A 24,497-nucleotide genomic window follows, 5' to 3' on the forward strand; every position below is an offset into this window, starting at 1 on the left:
AACTTCACTGGAAGGAGAACAAAGGGAAGCAACAGTTCAAGTGTTCAATCACAAAGTGCAGCAAGGTATCTCAGTTATGGGGACTTAACAGTGCTGGCATGGAGACAACTGAGGAAGTTCTGAAATACTCTCCAAGGAAGAAATGGGCTTTCACAGCCCCATTTGAGTCTTATCATATATTTTCTTCCCTCAGTCATTTTTCTATCCTTCCCTAGAAGAATGTTATGGCATTGCTGGCCAAAACTCTGCAGTGTCAGCTGAATATATTAACAACGGGAAAATTAGGAAAATGGCTGGACTTCCAAGTCCCCATAGGTCTGTGCAGAAATCAACAGCTCTGTCTCTCTAGAATATCTAGTTGTGATGGACTATTTTTGAAAGAACTACTGAACAGTGTCTCCATATTGACACATTCACCTAATTTCTTTTTAAAACCTGCTCAAGTATCTTCTCTCCAACACTTGTAAATGTGCAATATCTTTGACAGAATAATGTAAAGAGTTAAAATTACAAGAAAGACCAAAAATCACCCCTATACCTATCATAAAGAATTTCAATTTTCCACAATATCCTCTTAACTTGTGCATAGCCTCATAGTAGAGGTACTGGGCTTCTAGAGGTACTGGGCTTCTACCCTCTACTGAAAAAGTTTATTTCCATGGATAAACCTAAGGCTTGAAGCAAAGAATTGACCAGAAGAAAGCCACTCCAAATAATGTATAAAGAATGAGAGACAGAGCTATCAACAGTGAAATTTCTTTATTGGAAAAGTACAAAACTAACGGCTTTCAACTTCTAAAACTGCCTAAACTTCTTTGAACTAATCCTACATTTTTAACAAGTAATCATCTGCTCAGTGCTAACATATCTAACTGTTCAATAGTAACTTAAATAATCCTAAAAGCCTAATCTTCTATTTCAAATAAAAATCCAGAGGTCACTGATTTATGAGGCTGAAGCCGATGTCTGGTGCCAGGACTCCACTACCTGCTTGTCAAATTCTGATATTCGGCTCTGAATATGGGACAGCTTTTTATGGAGGTACTGGCACCTGCTCTTCATTTCAGAGTAGCTGGGGCTACCCTGTGAAGGGGAAAGAAAAAACAAATAGGGAATGCAAGCATCTCTGCTGAGTTTAGAATCTGATGTCCTTTGCTTTTAAAAAGCCTTGAGCCAGACTCAGCAGTAACCATGGCCCTGCAGGTCTGGTCTCACACATACCTCTTGTAACTGCTGATAATCTTCTAGGACTCGATGAAGCAGCATCTTCAAGAAAAAAACATAAAGAATGTTTCACTACCACCATGAAAAATAAAATGCAAACCTAGGTAAAACACTAAAACTACCCTCAGTTTGAGTCCAGAGATTTTCTTCTCTCTGAGCCACCACTCCTCTGGAATGTTTGCAAAAATAAAACTCCAATTGCCAGCATCAGTCAAGATCTGTAATTAAGCCTCTCAATAGGGAACACAAGGAGCACATGCTCTGAGGCTCTGCCTGGGACACATCTCACCTTCCTGTTTGCTCATAGACACCTCAAACAGGGGGTTTGGGGCTGCGTCTTGCAAATCTCAGACCCAGCCAAAGCAGTGGCTGAGCACATATGGCAGTTCTGCAGTTTCCATTTGTCCCACTGAGCAGATCCAGGGAATCCCAAACACTGGTGTGATGAAGCACAGCCTTCACAGTTTTATCCTTTTTTACCTGGTAGACTTTGGAGCCTCGATTCAGAGACTTCCATTGTTCATGAAACTGTCTGAAATTCCTGTTGATCTTGTCAATCTGAGTATGTAAATTCTGGTATTCCTCATACTCTGCGTTGAAGTCATCCTTGTAATGCTGGCATTGCTCCAAGGAGACTATGGCTATGTATTTTCTAATGGAAAAAAATTAGATCATTTTTCTCTGAATGAACTCAAAGAGAACATTCTAATGTGTTCCTATTCCATAAAGCACATGTGTAGTTTTACACCAAGCACGTGGCAAATGTCAAGCACAGACCCCCAAGCTCTGAGTCAGTTCCTCTGGCCCTCACTGTTTCTACATGCAAGTTCATGTGCTAGAAGAGAATGCAGACAGGTGACTCTAGAAATCTGCCACATTTCTATGACACTTAATTGCTAAGAGTTTATGTAGTAGAGGTTGTCTTCATTAGGCAGTAGAGCACATTTAGGAAACACTGGCACTCATTTCAAATGTTAAAGGACCAGCAATGACCACAGCCTCAGGAAGAGAAGAAACATTGCTAAATTATATTCTTTTTCTATATAGGGAAAACTTTTAAATTTACATTTGCTCTTGAAAATCCATTTGTAATACATTTTTGCCAGGGACTTTGGCATTTATGGATTTGGTTGCACAGAGTTGGAATTTCTCCCTATCTAACAGCAAAGCAGAGGTAATGATAATATTTGATTCTTCTAGTGGACAGCTGTTACAAAACTGAATCTTGAACTGAGGCCCTTGTTATAAAGCCAATTTAAAAATACTCTACACATGTCTGAAACCACAACAACAAAATCCTAAACCACATCAGCTGCTATGGGGGGTAAAACTCATTAATGCCACTGATGGAGAGAAAAATTTCTACATCCTTTCTCCCTCAAGTTAACCAAAGTAAAGTTTATAAAGATCATGATACGAATCCAAGATGAAGTGGCAAGGGGAACAATAGACACCAGTTCTCAATACTGACACACCAATGCTTCTGCTCCTCTGAGCCTGAGCACCTGGCTCTTTTGCATGACAAAAACTCCCCAAACACATGGAAATGTATCCTTCAAAGCATCCTGAGATTAATTGTTTCAAGGTGAAAATATTTAACACGCTGGAATTCAGCACCAAGACAGAAAACAGCTTGTGCCAGGGATGTGTCCCAGGCCAGATGCACCTGCCTGGTGTGCTGGTGTGTTCTGCAAAGGAAAGTACAGATGTCTTTGCAGGTTTTGGCAGGTGCCTCAGAAGAAATAGGCTGGACTTGTGCCATGTGCCCAGTGCCATTTCCTAGCAAGAGCCCTAGCACAGGCCTCCCTCAGCTGCTCCCCTGCAGGGCCAGCCTTGCCCTGAGCCTTGCCACGGAGCATCCCTGGCTGTATCCAATGTGAGCCAGGGCCCTGCCGCGCCTGCTCCAAAGGCCACAGCTGCCCCAGAGCCCAAGGGCTGCAGGAGGCCTGACTGCCCTTGCCACCATCAGTGCTCTGACAGAAGCTCTGAGCCATTCCCAGCCTTTCATACCACACACACACACACACAGACACACACACACACAGACACTTCTCCCTGCCCTCCTGCTCTGCAAATCCCAGGGGGGATGCAGCACCAGAGCTGCAGCTGACCCTGTGCAACTGCACTGCAGGAAGGGAGGGCCCGTCCGGGACAAACCCACCTCGGGGTCCATCTCAGCTCTTAGCCTGGGAGATACAGCTAAACCTTCTCCAAATCATCCTTTCAATACTGTAAACAGCTTCACATGGCACCCCACTGCCAGTGCCAAGGCTTAATTGTTATTTCACTCACCTCAGGTAGTCTGCTTGGTTGTTTGTTGCAGACCATGTGGACACAATGGAAGTCTCTTTTCTCTCTCCTGTAGAAAAGCAGAATTTGGACACTCTTCACCAGGAGATCTTTAAAAAGTAAAAACAGACCTCCAGGATGGCTTTGAAAAAGTCCTTCAGAGCTTTGTTCTCACAGGAAATTTTTCAAGAAACCCTACACAAAGTAATAACGGGGCAGACATAACATTCTCTACAGTAGCCAGTTCCGAGCTTTAGACAGAATGCATGGCCACTTTATTCTACAGGTTTTGCACTAGCACAGGATAAAGCCCAGCTCAGCTCTTCTGTTTTGAGGGCATGAGGTGGCATCTGCACAACCATTCAAGTCTTGCAGCAACAGATGCAGATTCACAAAAGATAACAGCTTGAGAGAGACAGAGGAGAAGAGAGAGAGACCAACATGGAGGTTCTAACAAGAAATAGAGAAAAAAGCTGCAGTCCTTCATATCCAATGTTTTTATGACCACTTCCTTGCCCATTCTAGTTGGACACAGTTTGGATGAAACCAAGTGTGGATGCAAAGTTTCTGCACTTTTGTCTGCAGGAAAGTCACAGTATGTTCAATACAACTTGTAAGAGCAGCTTTGCGGAGAGCATTTCATTCCCGAAAGTGCATTTGCTCTCATGATTCAGTCTACACAAAAGCTTCAGCCCAAGCCCCAAATTGACACACAATCCAGAATTTTCCCTCACTAGCTGCTCAGGGTTTTTCTACTGGCTCCTGAAGAAAAACGTTCATGTGTTTATAGATTCAAGCACCTGTCCGTCCAAAGTCATCCCAAGATTTGTTGGTATTGTGTGTACGTCCAGAAGAAATGTAGAAAGACCATCTCAAAGCACCTGTCCCTACAAGCACACCACCACTCTCAAGAGGCATCTGCACACTCTGAACATGCCTCCAGGCTAAATGCAACTAGTGATTTGCAAATTCAACTTCCAAAAGAGACAACACACAGAGAAAGCAACTGAACTCTGCCCTACTGGGCGTGTCCCTGGGATCAGAAGTCAAGTGTTCTTTGTGCCTTTCTGTTTAGCTTTTCAATGTCATCTTCAGTCTTGTAAAGCTTTTGAAGAGAGAAATTCTGCAGCTAAGATACAGAGGAGCTCCTGGCAAAGCCCAAACTACAACTTCAGGAACCCCAGCCCAGGTTTCGTAGCTTTTGGAGTTCCCATGAAAAGGCTGAGTTCAACGAACAATGTTGAAATCATTGCGATTTGATCTACATATTTCAGCAAACTAGTCTGCAATCAATGTGTAATGGGTTTCTGTCTTCAACATGCAGACTTGAAAACCTGCTGGTGGAAAAAGTGGTGCCTCAATCAACTGTTACTTTTACTGGAAATCAAACTAAAAGAAAACATCCATTCTCTGTGGCTTTCTAGTTCCTGGCTCCTCATTTTTAGCAGATTTCTCCAACATTAATCCATGGGTCACATTTCTTTTTCTTGACTGGTTTTCCAATACAGAGGGAGAAGTTCTAAAATTGAATGATGTCTTAGATAAAGTTCCAGCAGCACAGATTCTGGGCTTTGCTCTTGCTGTCTTTTAAACAAGACTTACAATGTAATGCAAAGGCAGAAAACAAAGTCTTGATTTTTCAGGACCGTGCATGAGGGATAATGTAGAGCAGTAATAGAGAGCAGTGCCTTCATGTCTTCAGTCCCAGGTTTCCAAGCTCCCTTTTCACACAGTGCAAGAACACAATTCACTATTTCAGAGCACAGTCAAAGAAGGATGTTCCCATAAGATAAGCCATCAGAACAGGAATTTTAGAAAAGCACAGACGGCATGAAGAAAGGCACTAAGCCTTGACCTAACAGAGGTGACGACTTGGAATTAGGATACCAGACAGAAATGCTGTTGGAGGGACTGTGGGAAAGGAAAGGACAGCTTACATCCCTTACAGGCCAAGATCTAAGAATATCTGTGACCATCTGTATCTGTGGCTACTCAAATCCTGGGCAGTATAAAGGTGGTACCTCCAGAGGGATTTGGGGACACCCATCACTGCCAAGACCAAGGCTGAAGAAAGACTGGCTGGATGACAGAGAATCCATGTGGTGCTGACATCTTCATACTTAACATCTCTCTCTCTTCCCCAAGCCCCACCTCTCTTCTCTTATTCTTTTCTAGCTCCCTACTTTGCATTTACTCTTAATAACATCTGCACACTTGAAAAGGATCTCACTTGCGCTCTTATTTGGGCAGAAGCTTCTCTACATAACCAAATCTTTCCACCACAGTTCTCCAGAGAGGACTTAGGAGAAGCAGCACATTAATACCTTCATCAAAATCCAAAGGATGGGACTGCTTCAGCCTTCCCAATTCATTTTTCTTCCCATTTGAACTGGGGACCTCCTTCTGCACCATGTCACACTCTGGGACACAAGAACTCTGGAAATTTTCATCCTGGTGCACCTCATGGGTGCAGGGGGAAATGGAGCCGACCCTTGGAGACATGTTCAAAGTAGAAAGGGATGTGGAAGGTAGCACCCAGGAAGAAGAGAGGCATGCAGCTGCTGGCTGGATGTGACTGGTGAATTGCTGGTGACCAATTCGCCTCTTCTTGCTCATCACAGGATCAGTAAAGTCAGAAAACAGAGAGCGTTTCTGCAAGAATAACAAAGTAATTAATTAATTAATTCATTCTTTCATTCATTCATTTATTAATTCATTCATTCATTCTTCTATGATCAGGAGCAGCTCCAGTTGGCTTTGTCTAACTCCCAATTCCTGCTTGTACACACCAGGAAAAGACTCAGCTCTTGCTCGCACACACCTACATGATGCACTAAAGACACCCTTGGCTGGTTTAGGGTTTTACCCATTAAAGACAAGATCAGTGCTTCACTCACCCAACCCAGGAGTACTGGCTGTGGTGGTTGGTTGTGAATTGTCATCAGGATGAGCAAAGACATCAGTCACATGTCAGGAAATTCTTTAGGTGCTTTTAGGTAGAATTGCCTTGACTCAAGCAGCCACTCCACTCTTTAGACTCAAAGCTGCTGGTTCAAAACTTCTTAGATTTGTACAGCAGACTTTCACAAGTGGTGACTTATGAGCCCTTCCTTTTCCCTCAGTGCCCTTCAATCATTTCTCAGCTCCTCCCAAGGACCTTCTCAGAGGTGCTGGCTCACAAGCCACAAAACACATGGCCACAAGCTCCCCACTCCCACAGCAAACTTGAGGGCTGAGGATGGAGTAGAACAGGACAGCCATGCTGTTCCCAGGCAGAGTGAGGGAGGAGAGAAATTAAGGCTGAGAAGGGAGTGAGGGAATACCACAGTTTTGTCATGCATGCAGAGCCAGCCCTTTGAGCCCTTCTCCAGGGAAAGAGTGGAAAGTGGTTGCTGAGCTCAAGTGTCCAGGCAGAGCAGAAAGTTGGCTCAGGACAGTGCTGCTCCAGCCCTGCAGGACCCTCTCTTCTGATCACAACCTTCCCGTCCAAGCAGTCACAATGTCTGAGGCACAGCATATTTTGGCCCTGGTTTTGCACATTCCCATCTCAGCTTTATTCCCATCAGCAGAAGTCTGAACATTAACACAAAACAAAGAATGTGCAAAAATGCACCAAATACCTGAGCAGGTCTTGCTGGAGCATCTCTCTCAGAAGGCCCTGGAGATGTCACTTGGCTGGTGCTGGTGCGCTTCTGAGATGGAGCTGATTTGCTAGGAAGATGGTCAAACATTTCAGGTTACAAGGATTAAGTATCAACTGACATAGTTCTTTCCTTGCTGACAAAACAGACCTTCAGTGTCAGGACTCAAGGAAACTGCATGAGGCTGAGTTGAGAGAGCTTTCAGCTGGATATCAGGAAAACATTCTTGCCCCAGAGGGTGCTTGAGGACTAGAACAGGCTCACCTGGCCAGTGGACACTACAGCAAGGGCTTCAAGAAGTGTTTGGACAACACTCTTGGGCACAGGCTGTGATTCTTGTGGTATCCAGAGCAGGGCCAGGAGTTGGACTCCATGACTGTGATGGGTTGCTGCTGACTCAGCATATTCTAACAAGCTCGGCTCCATTTCCCAGGGTGTTTCCTCTGAAAAGTCTCTTTTCCTTCCTCTAAAGACTGAACTTACCTAGCTAGTATTAACTTCAAATTCTCCCTATCGATTTCAGTGTAGCCAGGCCAATCAGTCTGAAGGGTTGGAAATAGATGTTCCTTCAGACTGAAGGAATTATCCTTTAGGTTCAGGTTGGCTACCTACAGGCAGACATACAAGAAAAGAAACATCTATTATTGTTCTGTTATGCAAACTAGAGAAATCCAATTGGTCCTGACAGCTGTTTGTGAGCACCTAACTCAAACTAAACAATGTCCTTTGGTACAGAGATGAATTATTCCTCTATCACATGAGTTTCAAGCCATGTCAAACTTTCACCAACTTGAAACAACCAAATACGTCTATTGATATCAGGCAAGTATTCCTTTGAAAACATTTAGTGCTGCAATGTGTAAGGAGAGGCTGTCAGGCCCAGTATCTCTCCCTCTTCATGTGGCAGAGCCAAGGTTCATTCCTGACAAGTCCTGTTGTGAGAAGGCAGTGCACATGGCTGGCTCTATTCCTTTGACAATAAATGAGGTTCATCCCTCCCTCTAGACAAATACAAAGTCTACTCGAGAAGCTAAAATGAGGTAGTAATACTTCAAGACCAATGACATGAATAGTGCTGGTTTAGATTTTATCACCTGTCACCTGCTCAGAGATCCTGCTGAGATGAAGACAGGAAAAGTCTCTCTCCATTTACCCCGACAATACATTAAATACCTCATCAACACAGCACCACCATGCCTCCACATCTGGCCTTTCTCTTTCTTTGAAGACATTATAAACACTGATGTTTATCTGATGGTCTGTGTTGATGGCTCTGTCCCCCAAGCTTGAAAAAAATGTAGAAGTAACAAAGATACCAAAATTGAGGATTTCATGTCTTAAAAGCAGAACTAAGGTTGTGTTGGAAGGGAAGTCAGTCTGTGAAGCCATTTGATAAGCAAGGCTGTGCATCCAAAATTGTATCCATTTGAATTATCCTCCCTGGACATTGTTCATAGCTGAAGAAGATGTATTCTTATGTGGTATATTAATGTTGGCATAATTCAACAACAGCCATGGGGAACAGGGAGGATTTTAAAAAGAGAAAAGTTTCTTATAGAAAGATTGAAGGAAGAAATATAAATTAAGGATAAAAGAACAATGTGGTGGAAAAAATTGCTGGAACAAACTGCACAATCTCACCTGCTGGAGGATCTTTCCAAGGGTACCCTTGTCCTTTTGCATGACTCCATCTCTCTGCAAGCGGGCAAGTAACTCTGGCTTCTTGTACGTCCTCAGAGCAAGCAAATGAATCACCCTGTCCCTGTAGGGTCGGCGATAAACAGCAGTGCAAGGATTGCCTTCACTCTCTGCAGCCTTCATGGGCATTGTTTTCTTCTTCTCAGGTGCAAGATATGAAGTGTTTGGCTGGGCACTTTTGTTTATCCAAAGGAAAGGAAAACAGAAATGAATTGTTATTGGGAGTAGGCAAGAGAGCTGATTTAAACTTATGATGGAATTCTTGGGCACAGAGCTGCACTTGCATATCCTTGTGAATCCCTTCCAGCTAAGCGTATTCTCTCATTCTGTGACAAAGCCCAATCCCTAACTGGTACTGCATGGAGCATGTTGCAAGGGCACCCTGTACCCTACCAGCAACCACACCTGACTCACCTGAGTTTCTCAGTGCCAGCCCAAAGCAAAACCATCCAGACCAAGTTCCACAATTATCTCACTAGTGCCAGTTTTCAACCTCAGTTGCTGAAATGTTCAATATTCCCTTTGGATCTATGTAAACTATCAGCAAGTGTTACACAAATCATCATCATTCACATGATAAACAGAAGATCCATAAAAACAAATTTGGAGGTTTAGTTTCATTTCCCCAAAATACCATGATGTTGCTGCCCTAAAATGCTCAGCACTCAGCTAAGGCAGAGCAAGAGCTGCACTTTCAGTGGCAGGGATGTCCCTGCAGGCAGGTGACTGCAGCCACAGCCAGGTGAGAGCCTCTTTTTCTCAGGGCAGCTGGCTGTGCCTAATTCAGCTGTCTGCTACAGGCAGCATCATGGAGTGCCTGGAAGGGGAATATCCACCTCATGTCTGCCTGGAGCCAGGCTCCTTGGGGAAACACTACTCAGAACAGGTTAATAACAGATGGCACCACCAAAGAACACTGGGCTTTGTGCACAGTTATGCAATCTGTGGGGAAGATGACATCATTACTTGCCTTTCACTTTCTTTGAAAAGGACCCAAAACTGTATTGTGTCTACCGTTACTTCTTACTGACCATGACAAAGAATGAAATCAAGTAACATTTTCCATCTTGACCTTATGAATTTCTGCATGGGACTTCCTCAATGTCATTTTTGGTCAATTTCCAATGTTTAACACATAAAAAGAGTGCCTAGCTACTCCAAAGTCCACTTGAAAACCAAAACATTAGTTACCAAGGCAGGTTACTTAAGAGCATTGGGTAGTCCCTACCTGGACCTCAATGCTCAAAATTCCAAACATTCCAAAATTCCAAAATTCCATCAAGCAGTATGGGGACAAGGAAGGACTGGCAGGCTTTCCAAGAGGAAAACAGGCCAATGGTTGAATGCAGTGACAAGAGATTGCAAGGCTGACCTCAGGGCAAACCACCTATAGCTGAGAACTCTGAACACACCACCTGGCCCAAGAATATGCTGCAAGAATAAATTGCCAAGTTGAAATTCTTACAGATGTTGAACAAAATATGAAAAACAACCATACCTCCAAGTGGGTTATACAATTTGACAACCTGCGCAATTCCAATGTGCAATGCCTCACTGGAACTTGGCTAAAAGGAAAAAAGAAATGCTCTGTAAAACTTCCAGCCAGCACTCCATTCCTGGTGATTCACCAGGCCCTTACTTTTAAACAAGAGCTCTAGTTGAAAATTTTTGCTGTCCCATCACTAAAAACAGCTGCTCTGACACAATTCTCCCTCTGAAAGCAGCCGGCTACAAAACTGCCCTGAGACAGCAACTGTCACTTCACCTCCAATGCAGACAAGTGCTCAAGTAGCAAGTCATCCTGTCCCAGTTGCTGGAATTTATAGGCACAGGCTTCCCTTGAAATCAAGTGCCTGAGGACAACTGTACTGGCCAGAGCTCAGCTGACAAACCAGGTGAGAGTGGTTCCCAAAAAATCACAAAGTTGGGACAGCACCCAGCGCTGGCATTGATTTGGTACTAAGGAAGCACATGCTGCAGTGAGCTCCAAGAAGAATTTCAACTGCAAATGGTGAATTTTGTCTGGAACAGGCACCAAACCCCTTTCTCTTCTCCGCAGCTCTAGGTGTATTTATTTGCATAGATGTGACATGGAAACAGTTTATCCCAGGTTAATGACATGTAACAAAATTTGGATTGCTTGGCTGAACTCATCATTTGCTACAGAATGTGCCACAGGGAGCTCAAAACTCACTAAAATGTCTGTAAACAAAACCATAGTTTTTAACAAAAACAGCCTACTGCCATGTAACTGCTTCATTCTAAAAGCAAAATGGGCTGAAAGTGAAGCTAAAATCTATTCATCTGGAATTTGCCTGGACTTTTATTCAAACAGGAATATCACTTGCAAATACCTGTGAAAGCAATATTCCACAGTCCTTTAGAAATCCCTCAATATTTTGCTTGTGACACTGTTCATCCTTCATCCATGGCACTGTCATTTGCACTAAGTATTGCCTCAAAACAATTCCACTGAGATTTCTGTTTCAATCATCAGCACTGGCAGAGCTTAGGATAGGGACTGGACATCAAGGGGAGCAGGGAGTCACCTGAAATTCACATCCTTTTACGTCAGCTAAGCAAATAAGTTTCCTCTAAGACCACCCGTGCATTTTATAGAAGAATGGGAACAAATATCAGAGGGGGCTGATGGGTTTCCACCAGCCTGGATTATTTATGGAGCATTTCATTACTTGTTTAGCCTATATTTTCTCCTGCTTAATGTACTTAATTAACTTTGTAATTGCTTCTTAAATTAATCATAAACAGTATGGTAATCATATACACTGCTTTCCTCCTAAGCAGGAGAAGCAAGAGGATCGTTACCCAAGAACAGACAGAATATTAATTATGAACAGAACTCGGGAACTTGCAGTCAATGAACACAAAGAGCTTTGCTGGTTCAAATGTATCAATACTAAAATGTTCTGGGGCTTAAGGTGCAGGCTTTGTGAATTTGCCACTGAGCCCCCCCTTTCTGCCCAGAACTGTAAATATTTACCTCCACTCAGTGTGTGGATCAGCCTCTTGACCAACGGGTGTGAGACCCAACCAAGCTGGAAGAGCACTCGCTGAGCGCTCGGACACCTCCGCTCTCGCTGCAGCCACGGAAGGGTCTGACCGGTCCTGCCCTGTGCTGCTGACAATGGCCTCGTGTCCTTGCAAACAGGCAGCTCCATGTTCCAGGCTGGGTGGGATGTCACTGAGGAGCTGGATGGGACACACCCAGGGCAGAGGGAATTCCCACTGGGCACACATAGGAATGCACTGCCCAGTTCCCCAAGGGACTCAGCTCATTTCCAAGAGCAGGAAGAGGTGCTCCGGTCACCCCAGTTGCTGCAGTTGTGCAAAGCAGGGCTAATTAAGTGTTTCTGCACAAAAGTGCTGTACTTGGCTGTCTCCTGGGTGAAGGTGCAGCTGAACACCTCTCACTAGGGCAGCAAGGTGCAGCCCTGCCAGCACTGCTCGATCCTGCCAAGGGCCGGTCAATCTGTGAGGCTTCCAGCACGTACCTGCTCACTCAAATATCATCTCTTTGACAAAAGCCCCTGGAGCTTTCCTCATCCCCTTCTCCTAAAAGGATACAAGCCAGCAGCATGCACAGGCCCCCATGGGCTCTGCAGGAGGAGCTGACATGGAAGAGCCAGTGCTGACCCTGAACACAATCACAGGCTGATAGTTGTGCTGACTGCAGGTGGCCATTGAAGTTATATTGACACATCTGGAAAAATAGTTTATAGTCAGTTTATGATCCTTTTACTTCCAACTTCTCCTTAGCCAATCTTACTCCTGATTTCAGTCAACTGGCAGCAATAATACTCTCTTGCAGTCATTACAGGGAGAGGGAATAAAGCGTGTCATTGAAAATGCATTGAATATTTCCATCCAAGCTCCTTTTCCATATCACAAAATCTTGTCTTTGTCTTCAAGACCATGTCCATATCTGCCCATGTCTGGTGTCCTGGCTGCCACGCTCACAAGGGCAGTGTAGTTTGGGGAACAGTAAGGAAGGAAGTAGTTTGTCAAACACTAGAGCCCAGATCTATAAGACAACTATGTCCCTGCTTGGGAATGCCTGGATGGTGGGAATTATGGATCCCCAGTTATGGACTATTGCAAAAGCCTTTGTATGAACCACCAAAGGAATCCAAGGAGGTAATTCACTGGATTATGGAATGTCCATCAACCATTCAATACCTTAACAAGACATTGCTGACAACACCTGCTCAGGAGTTACCACATTTGACTCAAACCTTTGCACTGTTCATCCCTGAGTGCCTTTGCCTTGCACAGCAGCTCCATATTTAGCTCCAAGACTGGGAATGAAGGAATGAACCCAGTAGAAAGGAGCATATTTCTCAAAAGAACCCTAAACTAGTTACTCAAGGGATGGCCAGTTCACCTCAGAGTTGGAGCCACCATGGTCCTCATTGATAGAACAGACTTGAAAATGAATGGGAAAGAAATGACAGCTTCTGTGCCACACAGGTTATCCCTGAGAAGAATCTTAAAATAACAGGTAGTATTGCAAGATCAAAAGGCATGGTGCTAAAGACAGCTCCTACCTTGAACCCTGCTAAGTTCCTCAATCCTTCTACAAGCAATCATGACCTCCAAGCAAGTATGGACAGTTCTGGGAGTGCCCAGTTCTCTGCTAAAGCAGCAATAATGCACTGCAAAGCTCACCAGTACACACAAACACCCGGCAACATCCAAAACCCAGTAGCAGACAAAACTGCTAGAGAGGGGGCAGGACAAAGCATCTTGTTGCCAGTTCTATCCAAAGTTGTCAACCTTTCCAAATCAGTCCCAGAACACCAGGATGAAAACAATCAATTAGCAAAATCCCTACATGTCGGATTTAGTGGGGAAGGGTGGTGGCTGACAACAAATCAACAAATTTGTGTCTCAAGCAATAATGACGCAAGCTATAGAAGACAAACATAAAGAAACCCATTAGGGTAGTGAGGATTCAGAGGACAATTTGGAAAAGCTGCTACTTAGGGTTAGGCTGACAGGGAATGGGACAAGTGCAATGTAGAGTCTGCTTACAGAACAATGCACAGTTTTACAAAACACTGCCATTAGAGATCACAAAAAAAAAAAAAAAAGAAAAGAAAAAAAAGAAATAATGCAGGAGATGACTGCCAAAGAGATTTTTCCAAGTTACCTCAACACAAAAGAATATAAGTATATATTAGGTTTAGTAGACCCACTTTCTGTGGCCAGAGGCTTTTCCTTTTCATACACACAAAGCTAGAGAAGTACCTCAAGTAATAATAAAGAGAAATAATACTCAGGTTGGGGATCCAATTGGGAATGTCATCAAATAGAGGTTCTCGTTTTGTACCTGAAACTGTACAAAATCTATGCAAAACACTCCCAGTTACATGGGACCTACTTTGCTAATGGAGGTCGTATTGCAGTGGCAAGGCTGAAAGAACAAATCAGAGTCAAAGAAGACGAAAAGATTGACCCAGCTCCCCAGAGGGAAGCCAGCCCCAAGGCATGAGGAACTAGATGGGAAATTAGATTCAACTTAAGACTGTGAAGCTTACACTTCTAAAATCATGAAAATATGACTTCTTTCTGCTGTGTAGAATTAGTTAGAAGAATGGCCAGGCAAGGAAAGATAAGTCATGAAAGGGTAACCATGAGAAGTCCTCCGTCTCAGTCCATTCTTGACTGCAACACTATTGGACACTCTGCCAAGCAGCAGCAGTCACCAGGCCAAGGGCAGGCACCCCAGCAGAATTTACCCATTCATGCTCCCCACAGCAGAGTTCCTTGTGCTAAGGCACTCCAGATGTGTAGGATTACCCCTGCTCCAGGCACAAAAAGACACAGATCTCAGGGTTTAAGAGGTGACATTTTCTTGAACTTCACTTGAAGGAGAAATGAAGGCCAGCAACAGCTCAGGTGTTCAAGCACAAAACACCCCAAGATGTCTCAGGTATGGGGGCTTATCATCCTTAGCATGGAGAGAGCTGAGGAAATTCCAAAATATTCTCCAGGGAAGAAAGGGGCATTCATTGCTCCCTTTGAGTGTACCCAAATATTGTCCTACCTCAGTCATTTTTCTATCCTTCCCCAAAAAGAAGGTTATGGCATTGCTGACCACACTTCTACCCTGTCAGCTCAATGTATTAACAACAGGAAACTTAGGAAAAAGACTGGACTTCAGTGTTCCCATAGGTCTGTGCAGGAATCAACTTTTGAGGCTCTCTACAAAGACTGGGTGTGACAGATTATTTTGGAGACAACTACAAACCAGAGTTTCCATAGGAATACAATCACCCAATTTCTCTTTCAAACCCCCTGAAATACCTTGCCTCCAACACTTGTAAATGTGTTTTACAAAACACTTGCAAAGATCTGGATATCCCTTGGCTCATTGACAAGGTGAAAACCAAGATCTACAAGCAGTCCTGGGAGGTGCTTCAGCTGACCTCTCAGAGCAGCCCATATGCATTCCTCTGTAACCCTCCAATACAAGCTGATTTGGGGATGGGATTGTCCAAACTTCTACACCTTCTACCACTCAAGGCAAAGATCGTAAATTAACAAGTGTCTTGGGTTGTATAGCAGGAGTAACCAAAAGCAGGTATCCTATCTTCAGCTGTTAAAACCACATGCGGGAGTTGTCACCATCAGGTTGGACGTCACACACAAACACACACACACACACACACACACTCACACACTCACACACTTGAGCAGAGTTGCAATGGTGTCTTTGTCCTCTTAATTCTGCGTGTTCTCCTCTTTATATACTCTGAACAAAGCATGATCCTAAGGCGTTGTCTACACCTCAATTGCTTATTATATTCATTAGTGCAGAGCAGTTAGTGTCAATATATTTGGCAAAAGTTTTGCACCAATTTAATAAGGCAGGTGTACACATTTCCTTATGTACCTAGTCTAACTACAAAAATCCTTCATGTACCTTTTTCAACCAGTTTCCATGCTAATGGCCGTGTCTTCTTCTTTGCTATAGATATGCTTAGAATTCATCAATTGCTGTTTTTTCTACTGACTGAGTTTGGCTTACAGGCCAGCTCTCAAGCCTCTACATAGATAGTTGAATGTGACATAGAGAAAAGTGCTGCAAAATGCCAATGATTAAATGCCCATTGCATCTGAGGCAGGTGTTGGTCCAGCACGCTCATGCCACACTGCAGGTCTGTAGTGGATGCCTGTGATTCACCAGCAGAACACATTTACCCACTTCCCAAAAAACCCTACAGGTCCTGTCCAAGTACCCACTACAAATCTCCTGCTTACAAGCATCTCTGGAAAGACATCTCAAATATGGCTTTTACTGGATTCATCTGCAAACCAGCATTATATTATACAGGGATTGTTACGAGATGGCACTTGCACAGACCCTCATAAACTAACATGCTGGTTTGTAATAACTTTTTCCTTTTTTTCGGGGCGGAAGGAATGAATGAGTTATGCAAAAAATTCCCTGTAAGGATCTGGGGAGCTTGCTTTTGACCGGAAAAAAACCCATCAGTGGCTGATTTTTAATACTGACACATTGCCATACCAATGAAAATTTAGATGCGTGTCTGGGAACACACAGGTAAAGATGGACAACAAATCCTGGGAATCTCTCTTGCCCTTCTAGCCTGAGTACAGGCAACAGCCTGGCCAGGCAGGCTCTGCCCCTTTGCAGGGCTGGGTCAGGCCAAGCATTTGCACACCACTGTTCACAAGAACAATTCAATTCTGATGGCACTCACTCAGATGTAATCCAGCCTAAAGCATCAAGACAAGATCTTTGCAGACAAATTTGATGCAAATGTTGAGATTCAAATAAAATAAGTAAGAAAGCAACTCCAGACTATAAACAGTAAAAGCTGGAAGCAAGCAAGAAATGAATATATTTGATGTAGCAACTTCATGTCAGCTGGTGACACGGGCTTTGTCAGCCCCTCTGCTGTGGATGAGCTTTCCCCTGGGTGAAGGACCCCACAGCGGTCCTGGCCTGCACATGGGAGAATGGGTGGTCCCTGAGCCTCTCACCAGAGGCTTTCCAACACAGCCCCAAAGCTTCTCTTTGCCCACCCTTTGGGGTGAGGCTCTGTGCAAGCCTGGCAGCTGATAGCCTTGTGGCTGTTGTCTCCTGCCCAGAGGTGCTAAGCTTGTGCTTGGTCAATGTCCCCAGTTCCTGAGTTTTATCTTACCTTCACTGTCGAACAATCCAGGGCCTCACTCCAAAGGCCTATTCAGGATACGGTGGTATTCTGTGAAGCTCCTCTAATACAGATCTAAATGTCCCTCAAGAAAATATTTCAGTCAAAAATTAGAATATTTCATCCACTGACACACACTGAGAAAGAAAGGGATCTTCCAGAGGGGTTGTCGTTTCAGAAAACACTGATTTACAGTCCACTTTTTCTTGTGCCCCCCAGCCTGTTGCTCTTGCACAGGTGAAAGCTACAAGGTTTGTGAGCTCTGACCTATCAGGCACTTAGCAGCTTCATGGTTTCTCACAGAAACCTAGAGTTTCCAGATGGCATAAAAAGACTGGGAAAACAGCTCAGACTTTTCCCACAGGCTTTATTATCATCTGTGTAGGGGTCAGGCTACAAATCCAAAGATGGGGGAATCACACATGGAATTTTACAGGGTTTGGGGGGATCACAAGTAAACCAATGAAAAACAGGGTTAACGCATTTTGGCCAACTACATTATCTTTTGTTGGAATAACCAACGATAAAAGAATCAAACCTAACCAATAATATTCCAAAAAGAAGAGCAGCTTACGTATTTTCTAACACAAATCATTGTAAACAAGTAGTTTCTCTTATCTCAAAGAAAGTGCCAGGTGGCCCTCCCAGGGATGTCTGCAGAGGGACTCATCTCCTCTATACAATCCTACTCTACAATTCTTCTCTATAATTCCTACTCTACAAACCTACTCTACAATTCTACACTACAGTCCTATTCTAAAATCGTAGACTGGTTGGTGGAGGAAATGGTCCACAGGTGATTATCTGTCTCCCCTCCACCATCCTCTTCTTCACAAGCAGTGGCACCAGGCAGAAAGTAGGCTCGACTGATGCCACCAACAGATACTGCCCAAAGAAACAAAGAAGAAATTACCAACAATAAACAAGGAACAATGAATTTCCAAGGTCAGTGCTTTACAGGCTCAATCAGGATTCCTCTGGTTCATAGAAAGATGAAGATGTGGGGAGGTGGAGGGCTCATCTGATGCCTTGGACTTGAGTGGAGGAGGAGCCCATCCCTGGCACACTGTTTCACCTGCAGCCCCTTCACATTTTACCTGCAGGAGCTCCTTGGCAGTCCAGCGCCAAGCCTCATCTGTCTGCAGGCAGCAGCTCAGGAAGTCCCGCAGCAAAGGAGAGAAGAGGTCGGGCTGCTGCAGCTTTGGTCTCCCTCCGGTGGCTATCGGGAGCTGAGGCTGCAGAAAAAGGAAACACGAGGCTCTACCTGCTTCTTTCACATCTGTAACTGCTCTCCCAGATGTCCTTTTTTAACCTCCACTCTGCAGTGGCAGTTTCTGCCCTGGCAGAGAGGCGGAGATGAGTTTGTTATACCAACAAAATCCCCAAAACCCAAAGCAGCCACAGCTTCTCCCACATCCAGGGGTTGTTGCCTTGGCAGGTGATTTCATTGACTGACCTCGTTAGTGGGAACTACTTCAGCAAAAGCAAGTGTGTTTCCCTAAGGATTCACACCAGCTGAACAGGCTTTTTGGAAGAGGGACTTGACTGTGTTATCTAACACTACTATTTCCAAGGGTAGTTACATGAAAGGCATCTTGGAAGTGCTGCTTGGTCCCTTAAGCACAGTGGCCATAAAATAAAGCTCATTAAGTTTTTGTCCTCTTCTGGCTCAGAAAAGGAAACGGATAGCAGAACTGCTTGGAGATGGCTTTGGTGATTGTCCTTTCCCTTTCTGTTTTCATTTCCCTTCTCTTTCTCCTTCTGCTTTTTCTTATTCTTTTTTTGTTTCTTACTTTCCCTATAAAATTGAAACTAGGATAATTCAACCTCTAATGTGAAGGATATTTATCACATATCTAATTATTTCACTAAAAAAATCCTTTCCTTCAGAAACAGAGCTCCAACAGGGCTCAAAAAGCAAATAAGAAATAGCAGGCATGGCTGGAGGCCAAAGTGGCAAGTAGCTGAACTAGTTCCCTGCCACTTCCCTTCCGATGCTACCAAAACTACAGCACATGTGCTAAAATGTGCAAGGGACATTTTACAAGGGGACCATGGTGGAAGAGGTGCCAGCAGATGGCAATGGGATTTTGTCCAGTGGCACACACAGTATGGCACAGGTGAGAAAGACAGCGGCATCAGGAAGTCTTTGCACCTTACCCACACAGCAGCTTCATTCCAGTAGGGAACTTCTCCTTCCACCATTTCAATGCCCACAATTCCAAAAGACCATAATCCAGTTTAGGGCCATATTGTTGACCTGTCAGGACTTCAGGTGCCATCCACCCAGAAGTGCTGGCCACTGAGTCCTGTCTTCTCTGCTCAGGGCTGAGCTGAGCTAAGAGGCCAAAATCAGCTGTGGAGAAAACAACACACCATGAAAGCCAGCTCAAATTAGCAAACCAGGCAAAAGAATTCCCCACTCTCACTCTGAGAATGTGCTGTTGATGAATGTCCTGGAGAACTGTCAGTGGGGATTTAGCCAAAGGAGTAGGGAAATGTCCACTTCCAAAAATAACCTAGGTTTTTAAATGCTGCTCACAGCAGTGGCCTTTATTCCCCTGAACGTTTAGATTCTATCTCCCTCCCTCTGGAAAAGACACACACAGACCAACGCCACTCTTGACTGCTTGTGGCTCCTTATCATACCTCTGTGCACATTGCAACTGTGCCTTCAGCTCAGAGCAGGGGCCCCTGCACTGCCACCAGCACCATTTCTGGGGAGCTGGAAGTCACTCATAGCAGCCCAAAACCCCACATCCCTGGAATGCTGCCTCTGACCAAGAATATACTGACCCAGCTTGACAGTGCCATTGCTTCTGAGAAGGATGTTGCGGCTCTTCACATTTTGATGGATCACGCACATTTTGTGAAGAAAATCCAGGCCTTGCAGGCACTGGGAAGGGAAACAGAAAGAGGAAAAGGCAAAAATTAGTGATGGGAGCTCATCCCACAAGAAAGGAAACAACTCCAAATCACTTCCTTTCCACAGGAATAGGGAGTCATGACAGAACACTGTGCCATTGAGAGGAAGAGCATGCTGCTCCAACACTAGCAGAGCAGGACCTCTCTAAGGAAAGGCACGTCAGCTTTTGAAAGAGCAACAGCAACTGCTGTTGTAGACCGTCCCCTGCAAACCAGCCAGAATGCCTGCTCCTGCAGTGGATGTGCTCAGAATCCAACAGCACTTTGGGTGCACTATTATCCTCTTCAGCTGAGGACTGTGAGAAAAGAGTCTCTCTTTTCTCTTTGTTGCTTGTTTCAAATCCTGCCAGCAGCACCTTTGCTTTCCCAGGCAAGGAATGCAGTGCACACAGGCTGGAGGTAAACATTTAGAGAGGCAGGGTGGAGAACAGCAAATACAAAGAGACAGAGTGAGGATACAAGAGCAGGAGATAAGGGTACAGGAACAGAGTACAGTGAGTTCTGGGGCACTGGTAGACAATTGACTTGAGATGCTCTAGCTTCCCCATAGCATTCTAGCAACACAGAAACAAAGCTTGGCACATGAAATCTCTCCAGTTCTGAGCCCCACTTTCCCAGACAATCCTGCCCAAGGCCCTGGAAGCACAGGTGGGATTCCTGACCTGCCGACTGACAGCTGCCATCTCATCTTCAGACAGGAAGGTCCTGCTGATGACATTGCTCAGAGTGCCTCCATCCATGTACTCCATCACCAGCCAGAATTGCTTATCCACAAGGTAGCTGAAAGAAGGAAACAAGGGCGTGGATATGAACAAGCATGACTACGTTGCTGTTTGGAAAAGGGTTGATTCTTTGTTTCTGGGTCTCTTTGTGATGAGAACAGAATAAAAGGAATAGACATTCCCTCTAGGCTGTGTAGTGTTTGCACTCTCTGCTGGCTCAAGGAAAACGACACATCTGGGAAAAAGAGATGTGTTAGATGACCAGTAAGGGGAAAATGCAGTATAGTAACAGATCAAGAAGCTGTCACACTGTGTGTTTCTGGAAAAAAGCGCCTAGTGTCCCTGGCATGCACAGTAATGGAAAAGAGGGAACACAATCCAAGGGAAATCCTTGTTAGTTTATCCGCATGTAAGAAGACACTTGAAACAACCAAGCCCCAAAACAATGGGGTGGCAGTGAATTTACAGGCTATTGATTTAGTAAGATACAGTTAATCCAGTTTTTGGAACAATTTTTAAACTACGTGGACCAGGGAAAACTCATGCAGACAAGATCCACTCTCTTCCCATCCATAGTGAGGGTGAGCAGAACAATAACAATTTACTAATAATAACAGCTGTCTTTTCTGCCAGGGACCAAAGTGGGGTTTTACCTTGTGTGTTTGCAGTATGTAAACAAACAGTCATGGAACAAAAGCACAACAACTCACCAGTCTAAATATTTGACCAGGTTGGGATTCCTATTCTTCTTGATGACCCTAAGTTCATCAACTTTTAGTTCCCTCTTCCTCAGTTGGTGGAGATTAATTTTCTTTATGGCCACCTAAAATGACATTCACCATCAGTAACTTGAGAAGTTGATGGCACAAGACCACAGTGCTCGTGAGTGCAGGATGCACTTGTGATGGGTGAGGGTACTGCTGGAAAGTCTGAGGGAGGCAGACTACACCCACATCAGGGAGAACAGAAGGGGAATTGCTGCAGTGGGTGAGGGATTTGAGATTGGGACAGGGGAGTGAGGAGGAGGCAGTAGGGGGATCAAAGCGGTTGCGGGTCTTGAAAGGAATGACACCGAGGGCTCAACAGAATAGACTGAAGGGGGAACTGAAGTGCCCAAGGGGAGACCTGGGGCAACTGGCGGAGGGGTTGAGGCATTTTTGGGTAACCAGAAGGAGAAAGATAAGTAATCGAGGGGACACCATCTACTACTAGTTCTATCTTCCCTCTTTCTTTTTGCTTTTGTAGTTTGCTTGATTTTCATGGACTGCGGCACTTTTTTTCCCAACAGGCTGCATAGGAAAACTGTTCCATGTCCAGAGTTTCTCAGGTTCTTAAATAGATTTAACTGAGAACACATCCACGGATCCCGTGTTCCATAGCAAGGCCACTCCCCTTGTAGGTCTAAGTTAGGCCAGACTTCTGGACAATAAAAAATCAGTTTTATTTGGTCTAGACCGTTGGTGGCCTCCCGAGTGTCCCATTAATGCAGTATCTGTACAAGAGAGCAATTAGGTGGAATACTCTTTACTTTCTTCCGGTTTCCTTTCTGGCAACTCTCTGCCTTTCTCCAACGCTTTCTGGTATCTATTCCTTTTGCCTAAACAGAAAATCACTACCTAGTAACTCAAGTCAGGCTTTTACTAAAATTTTAAGGTGCCCTTACCCAAACAGAAAACTACAGACACGCAACACAACTGTTGAACTAAAAATTTACCCTTTCCTTAAACTCGGGAACCTCTAGACATCCAATGCAGGAATTAAGACTCTTTAAAACTCTCTTCACCTACTCAGTTTTACACACAGATTTCCTTTCTCCCCAGGAACATGCTATTAGGGCAAGGATGGAATTCACTCACACCAGGCCTACAGGAGCAGCATGGATCCTTGTGTGTGACTCTCACTCATGGCTGGGCCTCCACATGCTCAGAGCCACCCAGCCACGTAGCCTTTACAAGGGAGGCCTTACCCCTTTTGCCTCCCAGCTCACATTAAGCATCTCCAGGGGACCTGGGGTGGAGGGAATAGAAAAGACAGTGTGTGTTGGCCTTCCTTTGTCCCCAGGAGATGGCTCACCCACTCCTCAGGGCCTTGTTAGGCCTCTCTCACTTCCCTCGTGGCCGGCCTCCCTACAGGAGTTCTGAACCTCAGTGCTCACAACACCTCCCTCACTTCAGGGCTCCGGGCTACCAGCCCGGGTCCCACTCCTCGCCACCTGCCCCCCCCACCTTACTCCCATCACCGCTTTCTTACCTACTCCTGGTGCTCCTTCACCTCTCCTCACATTCCAGCTCCACCAGCTGTCCCCACAGGGAGCTCAGCTGCCTGCTCCCGGCTCCTCTGCAGGGGCAGCTCTCCTCCACGAGCCCCCGAGGTGCCCCCAACCGCCCACAACCAACTCCCTTTCAAAAGCCTTCACCGATCACAGCTCCACCTGGGGCCCCAGGAGGTCACACACACCAATGCTGCTCCCACAGCACAGCCTGAAGGACAACACCAGCTCAGCTCTGCCCCCCAGCTCCCCCAGGGCTCCCACCCACACCAAACCAAATCCTCGCCTAGGGCTGTCATAGTAATCAGCTGCTATTCAAGTCATAGCAACAAGACAAAGAACACTCTGGTTGCTGATTTGATGTTCTTCACTGTTTTGCTGACTCAAAAATGTCATTTTCAGTCTTTAGTTTTACACTGGCTTGTTGTTCTTGGGGTCCTTTTATTCCTAAACAATTCTGGATGTCTAATTTGCATGTAGCCTTGGGCGCACAGCCTCTTGGGGGCAGCAGAAGTGATACCCCAAGGAGGGGCAGACAGTGACAGGGTAGGTTCCAGAAGGGGTACAAGCTTTGACTAACAGTTAATCTTAGGACATCAACATTTAACAATTAAAGCTTAACAATCCTGGGACATTAACATTTAACAATTATACCTTAACAATCTTGGAACATTAGCATTTTACAATTAAACCTTTAACAATTAAATAGCTCTTCAAGAAAGGACCTGTGTTTGGGGATTCCATTCCCCACACCCTGGGTGTCTGTAAACGTCCATTTAAAAAGAGGGCTGAAAGCGGGGGGGGGGGGGGGGGGGTGTGCTCTGCCCGCCCTGTGCTGCTCCAGGACTGGGGCTGGGCAGGCAGGGGCTGCAGAGCACCCAGGGAGGGACAGCCTCAGCCCTGGTCACCGTCTTGTGTGTGTCTGCCTCAGCCCTGGTCACTGTCTTGTGTGTGTCTGCCTCAGCCCTGGTCACCGTCTTGTGTGTGTCTGCCTCAGCCCCCGCCACCATCTTGTGCCTCCACCAAGTCCAGCTCTGAAGGCAATGTGTTGCTGTTTTGCCAGCAGGCAGGGGCAGCACCAAAGACACCAACACCAACTTATGGAATAAGTGTCATTTAATGAAGTGCAAAGCAGCAATGAAATACAAAAGGATAAGCTAAGCAATGCACCCAATTATTACTGCAAAAGATTGTCTGTAGAGACTAGGAAAGGTACATCACCAGTGGCCCTAATACTTGACCATCATCCTGACACACCCGTCCCCTGGGGAGCCCCTGTCACAGCAAAGGATTGGAGAGGCACTGCCAGGAACTGGAAACTCCTGTGCAGTTTGCCCACCCTCACGCATGGTCGCCACCTTTGCTGTGAGAGGCACAGATTTTATACTGTTGAATAAACAAGCCACCATAACTTGTATTGCGGGAACATCTGCTTTCATCTTCCTCTTGGCTAGGGCTCAGGGAGGAACCAAGGGAATTTACTGTGACCATATAACTTCAGGAAAAAACAGACAGTGATTTTGTGGCC

Source organism: Cinclus cinclus, chromosome Z (assembly GCF_963662255.1).
Source record: "Cinclus cinclus chromosome Z, bCinCin1.1, whole genome shotgun sequence".
NCBI classification, from domain to species: domain Eukaryota; kingdom Metazoa; phylum Chordata; class Aves; order Passeriformes; family Cinclidae; genus Cinclus; species Cinclus cinclus.